Below are 6,410 nucleotides of genomic sequence, written 5' to 3' on the forward strand. Positions count from 1 at the left end.
CAGAGACCAGCCAAAGGCCTCTAACATTGGCTGGGTGGCACACAAACTGTGGCTAAAACACTGAAATCCACTGGGGAATTTCTCAAGGCCAACATTTCATTTTATTGAAGATGATCAGCTGGCTTCAAGCGTTCTGTCTGTTTCCTATTTTAAGACAAAAACTACTACTAAACTAGTTGCAGCGGTCACGGCCCACTGCTTGTCTCTGACATTCAACCGCATATTTTTTTGTCCTCGTCGATGGAGAAGTATGTGTGAGTCTATGTTTGCGTTATGCTGCAGTTTTGTCTTGGTTTCGGGACCTCGTGGCGCAACGGTAGTGCGTCTGACTCCAGATCAGAAGGTTGTGTGTTCAAATCACATCGGGGTCATGCCTTTCTCTTTCATACACATTAGTGTGCCATGGCTTTTTATGCACAGTCAAATGCGATGACTTACATGCCATCGGATTTCTGCGATGGTCATGCTTTTGTTGCACAGGTAGCAGCAATTAAGATGGAAAACACACTGATCTCGGTTTATCTTATCTGCTCCAAGCACATGATTTGTACAATAAAGCAGCAGCAAGCCAAGCATTTTCTCCCCTCTGGATCATTGAAGCATTCAGACATCAGCAGCAACCTAAAGCATGCTTTTCACCCACCTACATGTACAAACACCCGAACAGGGACTTGAACCCTGGACCCTCAGATTAAAAGTCTGATGCTCTACCAACTGAGCTATCCGGGCTCTGATCAGCTTGTGCCGTTTAGTTCCAAACGGGTCAGGACTGTGAAACTGTGCGTTCAGATGTGTCCTCTGATTATTTTGATCTTTTGCTCTGTAATCTTGCTGGAATATCGGAATCAGGTCTGTGTCCACGCATGTTTAAGAGGATTCCGGTGATTAAACCGATCTTGTGCTCTGGATCAGAATATGTATATCCCCTCTGGTCCTTGGCGCGTTAGACAATTTATTTATAAACCATGATGGACTTTCTGTGAATTTTGCGATATCCAACATCATCTGCAGTATTCCAGGATGAAATCTAATGTGTCTTCTATTTCCGTTACCACTGATTTCCCATTATCTGAGACATATAATAACACAAAGGACTTGTAGGCCAGCTAGTGTGTAGAACTTTTAGAAGTCAAAGAGATTGAAACCTGAAATGGTGGAATTTCATGGACATTTTTGGCAGATTTTCGTGAAGGCTGGGGCTATCGTACTGATCTTCGTTTCCAACCCGAGAATTGGTATTGTTCCGCCTCCCTGTCACCCTATTGGTTGGCACATTTGTCTTTTAGGCCTATGGATTGATTCTAGCCGAACCTTAACCGGAAGGCGGGATTTGTAGCAGCAGCGTTTGCGAAAAAAAACACAGCCCTTTCCTCTTATCTCCAGTGTTGTGCTACTAATCTTCGATTCCTTGTTGGGGAGGTTGCTTTGTAGTTCCAACTGTAACAAAGCCAAGAATTATCTGACAAAAGCAGCAAATTGATCATAGTTAATATAATGGAACAGGTTTGACTGAAGCAGCACTGCCAAGCCCCAAGACTCAATCAGAGAGCAAGATGCCACACAGTTTGATTTGATCACTGAACCTGGCATCCTATTTTTGCCATTTAACTTGAACTGGGGCAGGCGCAGTCTAGTCCCAAATGCTGGCCTTTAGAAATTCCCCAACTTTTCCTATTTTAACACAAAAACAGCACAATTAATTTTTTTTGTAAATCAGATGATTTTCAATATGAGGTTTGGTTGAAGCAGAGACCAGCCAAAGGCAAGCAGGCTGGGTGGCACACAAACTGTGGCTAAAACACTGAAATCCACTGGGGAATTTCTCAAGGCCAGCATTTCATTTTATTGAAGATGATCAGCTGGCTTCAAGCGTTCTGTCTGTTTCCTATTTTTACACAAAAACAGCACTATTCTTTTTTTTTTTTTTTTGTAAACCAGATAATTTTTTCTATGAGGTTTGGTTGAAGCAGAGACCAGTCAAAAGCAAGCAGGTTGGGTGGCACATAAACTGTGGCTAAAACACTGAAATCCACTGGGGAATTTCTCAAGGCCAGCATTTGGGACTAGACTGAACCTGCCCCAGTGCAAGTTAAATGTCGAAAATAGGGTGCCAGGTTCAGTGATCAAATCAAACTGTGTGGCATCTTGCTCTCTGATTGAGTCTTGGGGCTTGGCAGTGCTGCTTTAGTCAAACCTGTTCCATTATATTGACTAGGATCAATTTTCTGCTTTTGTCAGATAATCCTTGGCTTTGTTACAGTTGGAACTACAAAGCAACCTCCCCATCAAGGAATCGAAACTCTGTCTTCCACACGCACGTTTAGAGCAGTGCCGCTTTTTTCCAAGATGTCTTGGACTTCTTAGAGTTTCAAATGGGCAGAAAAGCAGCCTCCCCGTCGGGGAATCGAACCCCGGTCTTCCGCATGACAGGCGGAGATACTGTCCACTATACTAACGAGGAACACCTGTCCTGAAACTTGAAGGCTGCCGACAACTGGGACTGGACTGCGCCTGCCCCAGTGCAAGTTAAATGCTGAAAATAGGGTGCCAGGTTCAGTGATCAAATCAAACTGTGGCATCTTGCTCTCTGATTGAGTCTTGGGGCTTGGCAGTGCTGCTTTAGTCAAACCTGTTCCATTATATTAACTAGGATCAATTTGCTGCTTTTGTCAGAGAATTCTTGGCTATGTTACAGTTGGAACTACAAAGCAACCTCCCCATCGAGTGCAAGTTACATGCCGCAAATAGGGTGCCAGGTTTAGGGATCAAATCAAACTGTGTGGCATCTTGCTCTCTGATTGAGTCTTGGGGCATGGCAGTGCTGCTTTTGTCAAACCTGTTCCATTATACTAATTAGGATCAGTTTGCTGCTTTTGTCAGAGTAGTGTGAGCGATCACAGTTTTCCGATTGACAGGCAGAGATACAGTGCATTTTATTGAAGACGATCAGCTGGCTTCAAGAGTTCAGTCTGTTTCCTATTTTAACACAAAAACAGCACATTTAATTTTTTTTTGTGAATCAGATGATTTTCAATATGAGGTTTGGTTGAAGCAGAGACCAGCCAAAGGCAAGCAGGCTGGGTGGCACACAAACTGTGGCTAAAACACTGAAATCCACTGGGGAATTTCTCAAGGCCAGCATTTCAAGAATTTCAAAATTTCATTTTATTGAAGATGATCAGCTGGCTTCAAGCGTTCTGTCTGTTTCCTATTTTTACACAAAAACAGCACTATTCTTTTTTTTTTTTTGTAAACCAGATGATTTTCTCTATGAGGTTTGGTTGAAGCAGAGACCAGTCAAAAGCAAGCAGGTTGGGTGGCACATAAACTGTGGCTAAACACTGAAATCCACTGGGGAATTTCTCAAGGCCAGCATTTGGGACTAGACTGCGCCTGCCCCAGTGCAAGTTAAATGTCGAAAATAGGGTGCCAGGTTCAGTGATCAAATCAAACTGTGTGGCATCTTGCTCTCTGATTGAGTCTTGGGGCTTGGCAGTGCTGCTTTAGTCAAACCTGTTCCATTATATTGACTAGGATCAATTTTCTGCTTTTGTCAGATAATTCTTGGCTTTGTTACAGTTGGAACTACAAAGCAACCTCCCCATCAAGGAATCGAAACTCTGTCTTCCACACGCACGTTTAGAGCAGTGCCGCTTTTTTCCAAGATGTCTTGGACTTCTTAGAGTTTCAACTGGGCAGAAAAGCAGCCTCCCCGTCGGGGAATCGAACCCCGGTCTTCCGCGTGACAGGCGGAGATACTGTCCACTATACTAACAAGGAACACCTGTCCTGAAATTTGAAGGCTGCCGGCAACTGGGACTGGACTGCGCCTGCCCCAGTGCAAGTTAAATGCTGAAAATAGGGTGCCAGGTTCAGTGATCAAATCAAACTGTGGCATCTTGCTCTCTGATTGAGTCTTGGGGCTTGGCAGTGCTGCTTTAGTCAAACCTGTTCCATTATATTAACTAGGATCAATTTGCTGCTTTTGTCAGAGAATTCTTGGCTATGTTACAGTTGGAACTACAAAGCAACCTCCCCATCGAGTGCAAGTTACATGCCGCAAATAGGGTGCCAGGTTTAGGGATCAAATCAAACTGTGTGGCATCTTGCTCTCTGATTGAGTCTTGGGGCTTGGCAGTGCTGCTTTAGTCAAACCTGTTCCATTATACTAATTAGGATCAGTTTGCTGCTTTTGTCAGAGAAGTGTGAGCGATCACAGTTTTCCGATTGACAGGCAGAGAAACAGTGCATTTTATTGAAGACGATCAGCTGGCTTCAAGAGTTCAGTCTGTTTCCTATTTTAACACAAAAACAGCACTATTCTTTTTTTTTTGTAAATTAGATGATTTTCAATATGAGGTTTGGTTGAAGCAGAGACCAGTCAAAAGCAAGCAGGTTGGGTGGCACATAAACTGTGGCTAAAACACTGAAATCCACTGGGGAATTTCTCAAGGCCAGCATTTGGGACTAGACTGCGCCTGCCCCAGTGCAAGTTAAATGCCGAAAATAGGGTGCCAGGTTCAGTGATCAAATCAAACTGTGTGGCATCTTGCTCTCTGATTGAGTCTTGGGGCTTGGCAGTGCTGCTTTAGTCAAACCTGTTCCATTATACGAATTAGGATCAATTTGCTGCTTTTGTCAGATAATTCTTGGCTTTGTTACAGTTGGAACTACAAAGCAACCTCCCCATCAAGGAATCGAAACTCTGTCTTCCACACGCACGTTTAGGGCAGTGCCGCTTTTGTCCAAGATGTCTTGGACTTCTTAGAGTTTCAACTGGGCGGAAAAGCAGCCTCCCCGTCGGGGAATCGAACCCCGGTCTTCCGCGTGACAGGCGGAGATACTGTCCACTATACTAACGAGGAACACCTGTCCTGAAAGTTGAAGGCTGCCGGCAACTGGGACTGGACTGCACCTGCCCCAGTGCAAGTTAAATGCTGAAAATAGGGTGCCAGGTTCAGTGATCAAATCAAACTGTGGCATCTTGCTCTCTGATTGAGTCTTGGGGCTTGGCAGTGCTGCTTTAGTCAAACCTGTTCCATTATATTAACTAGGATCAATTTGCTGCTTTTGTCAGAGAATTCTTGGCTATGTTACAGTTGGAACTACAAAGCAACCTCCCCATCGAGTGCAAGTTACATGCCGCAAATAGGGTGCCAGGTTTAGGGATCAAATCAAACTGTGTGGCATCTTGCTCTCTGATTGAGTCTTGGGGCATGGCAGTGCTGCTTTTGTCAAACCTGTTCCATTATACTAATTAGGATCAGTTTGCTGCTTTTGTCAGAGAAGTGTGAGCGATCACAGTTTTCCGATTGACAGGCAGAGATACAGTGCATTTTATTGAAGACGATCAGCTGGCTTCAAGAGTTCAGTCTGTTTCCTATTTTAACACAAAAACAGCAAAATTATTTTTTTTTTGTAAATTAGATGATTTTCAATATGAGGTTTGGTTGAAGCAGAGACCAGCCAAAGGCACGCAGGCTGGGTGGCACACAAACTGTGGCTAAAACACTGAAATCCACTGGGGAATTTCTCAAGGTCAGCATTTCAAGAATTTCAAAATTTCATTTTATTGAAGATGATCAGCTGGCTTCAAGCGATCTGTCTGTTTCCTATTTTAACACAAAAACTACTACTAAACTAGTTGCAGCGGTCACGGCCCACTGCTTGTCTCTGACTTTCAACCGCATATTTTTTTGTCCTCGTCGATGGAGAAGTATGTGTGAGTCTATGTTTGCGTTATGCTGCAGTTTTGTCTTGGTTTCGGGACCTCGTGGCGCAACGGTAGCGCGTCTGACTCCAGATCAGAAGGTTGCGTGTTCAAATCATGTCGGGGTCATGCCTTTCTCTTTCATACACATTAGTGTGCCATGGCTTTTTATGCACAGTCAAATGCGATGACTTACATGCCATCGGATTTCTGCGATGGTCATGCTTTTGTTGCACAGGTAGCAGCAATTAAGATGGAAAACACACTGATCTCGGTTTATCTTATCTGCTCCGAGCACATGATTTGTACAAAAAAGCAGCAGCAAGCCAAGCATTTTCTCCCCTCTGGATCATTGAAGCATTCAGACATCAGCAGCAACCTAAAGCATGCTTTTCACTTTTCAGCCACCCTCAGATTAAAAGTCTGATGCTCTACCGACTGAGCTATCCGGGCTCTGATCAGCTTGTGCCGTTTAGTTCCAAACGGGTCAGGACTGATCACTGAACCTGGCATCCTATTTTTGCCATTTAACTTGAAACGGGGCAGGCGCAGTCTAGTCCCAAATGCTGGCCTTTAGAAATTCCCCAACTTTTCCTATTTTAACACAAAAACAGCACAATTAATTTTTTTTGTAAATCAGATGATTTTCATCTCTTAATTTTTTGTTCGCTTATCCGAACTACCTCGGGTCACGGGGATC

The 6,410-nt window shown here is 43.9% G+C and overlaps 4 non-coding genes across 4 annotated transcripts; 2 read left to right on the forward strand and 2 right to left on the reverse strand.

Moving 5' to 3' along the window:
* The first annotated feature begins 299 nt into the window (after positions 1–299).
* Positions 300–371, forward strand: trnaw-cca (transfer RNA tryptophan (anticodon CCA)). Its single transcript has one exon. It is a non-coding gene; the product is annotated as a tRNA-Trp (tRNA).
* Positions 372–656: 285 nt separating this feature from the next.
* On the reverse strand, positions 657–729 carry trnak-uuu (transfer RNA lysine (anticodon UUU)). Its single transcript has one exon. It is a non-coding gene; the product is annotated as a tRNA-Lys (tRNA).
* Positions 730–4,793: 4,064 nt separating this feature from the next.
* Positions 4,794–4,865, reverse strand: trnad-guc (transfer RNA aspartic acid (anticodon GUC)). The gene has a single exon. It is a non-coding gene; the product is annotated as a tRNA-Asp (tRNA).
* Positions 4,866–5,767: 902 nt separating this feature from the next.
* On the forward strand, positions 5,768–5,839 carry trnaw-cca (transfer RNA tryptophan (anticodon CCA)). Its single transcript has one exon. It is a non-coding gene; the product is annotated as a tRNA-Trp (tRNA).
* The last annotated feature ends 571 nt before the right edge of the window (positions 5,840–6,410 follow it).

The sequence above is a fragment of the Tachysurus vachellii genome, chromosome 7, assembly GCF_030014155.1.
Source record: "Tachysurus vachellii isolate PV-2020 chromosome 7, HZAU_Pvac_v1, whole genome shotgun sequence".
NCBI lineage: Eukaryota > Metazoa > Chordata > Actinopteri > Siluriformes > Bagridae > Tachysurus > Tachysurus vachellii.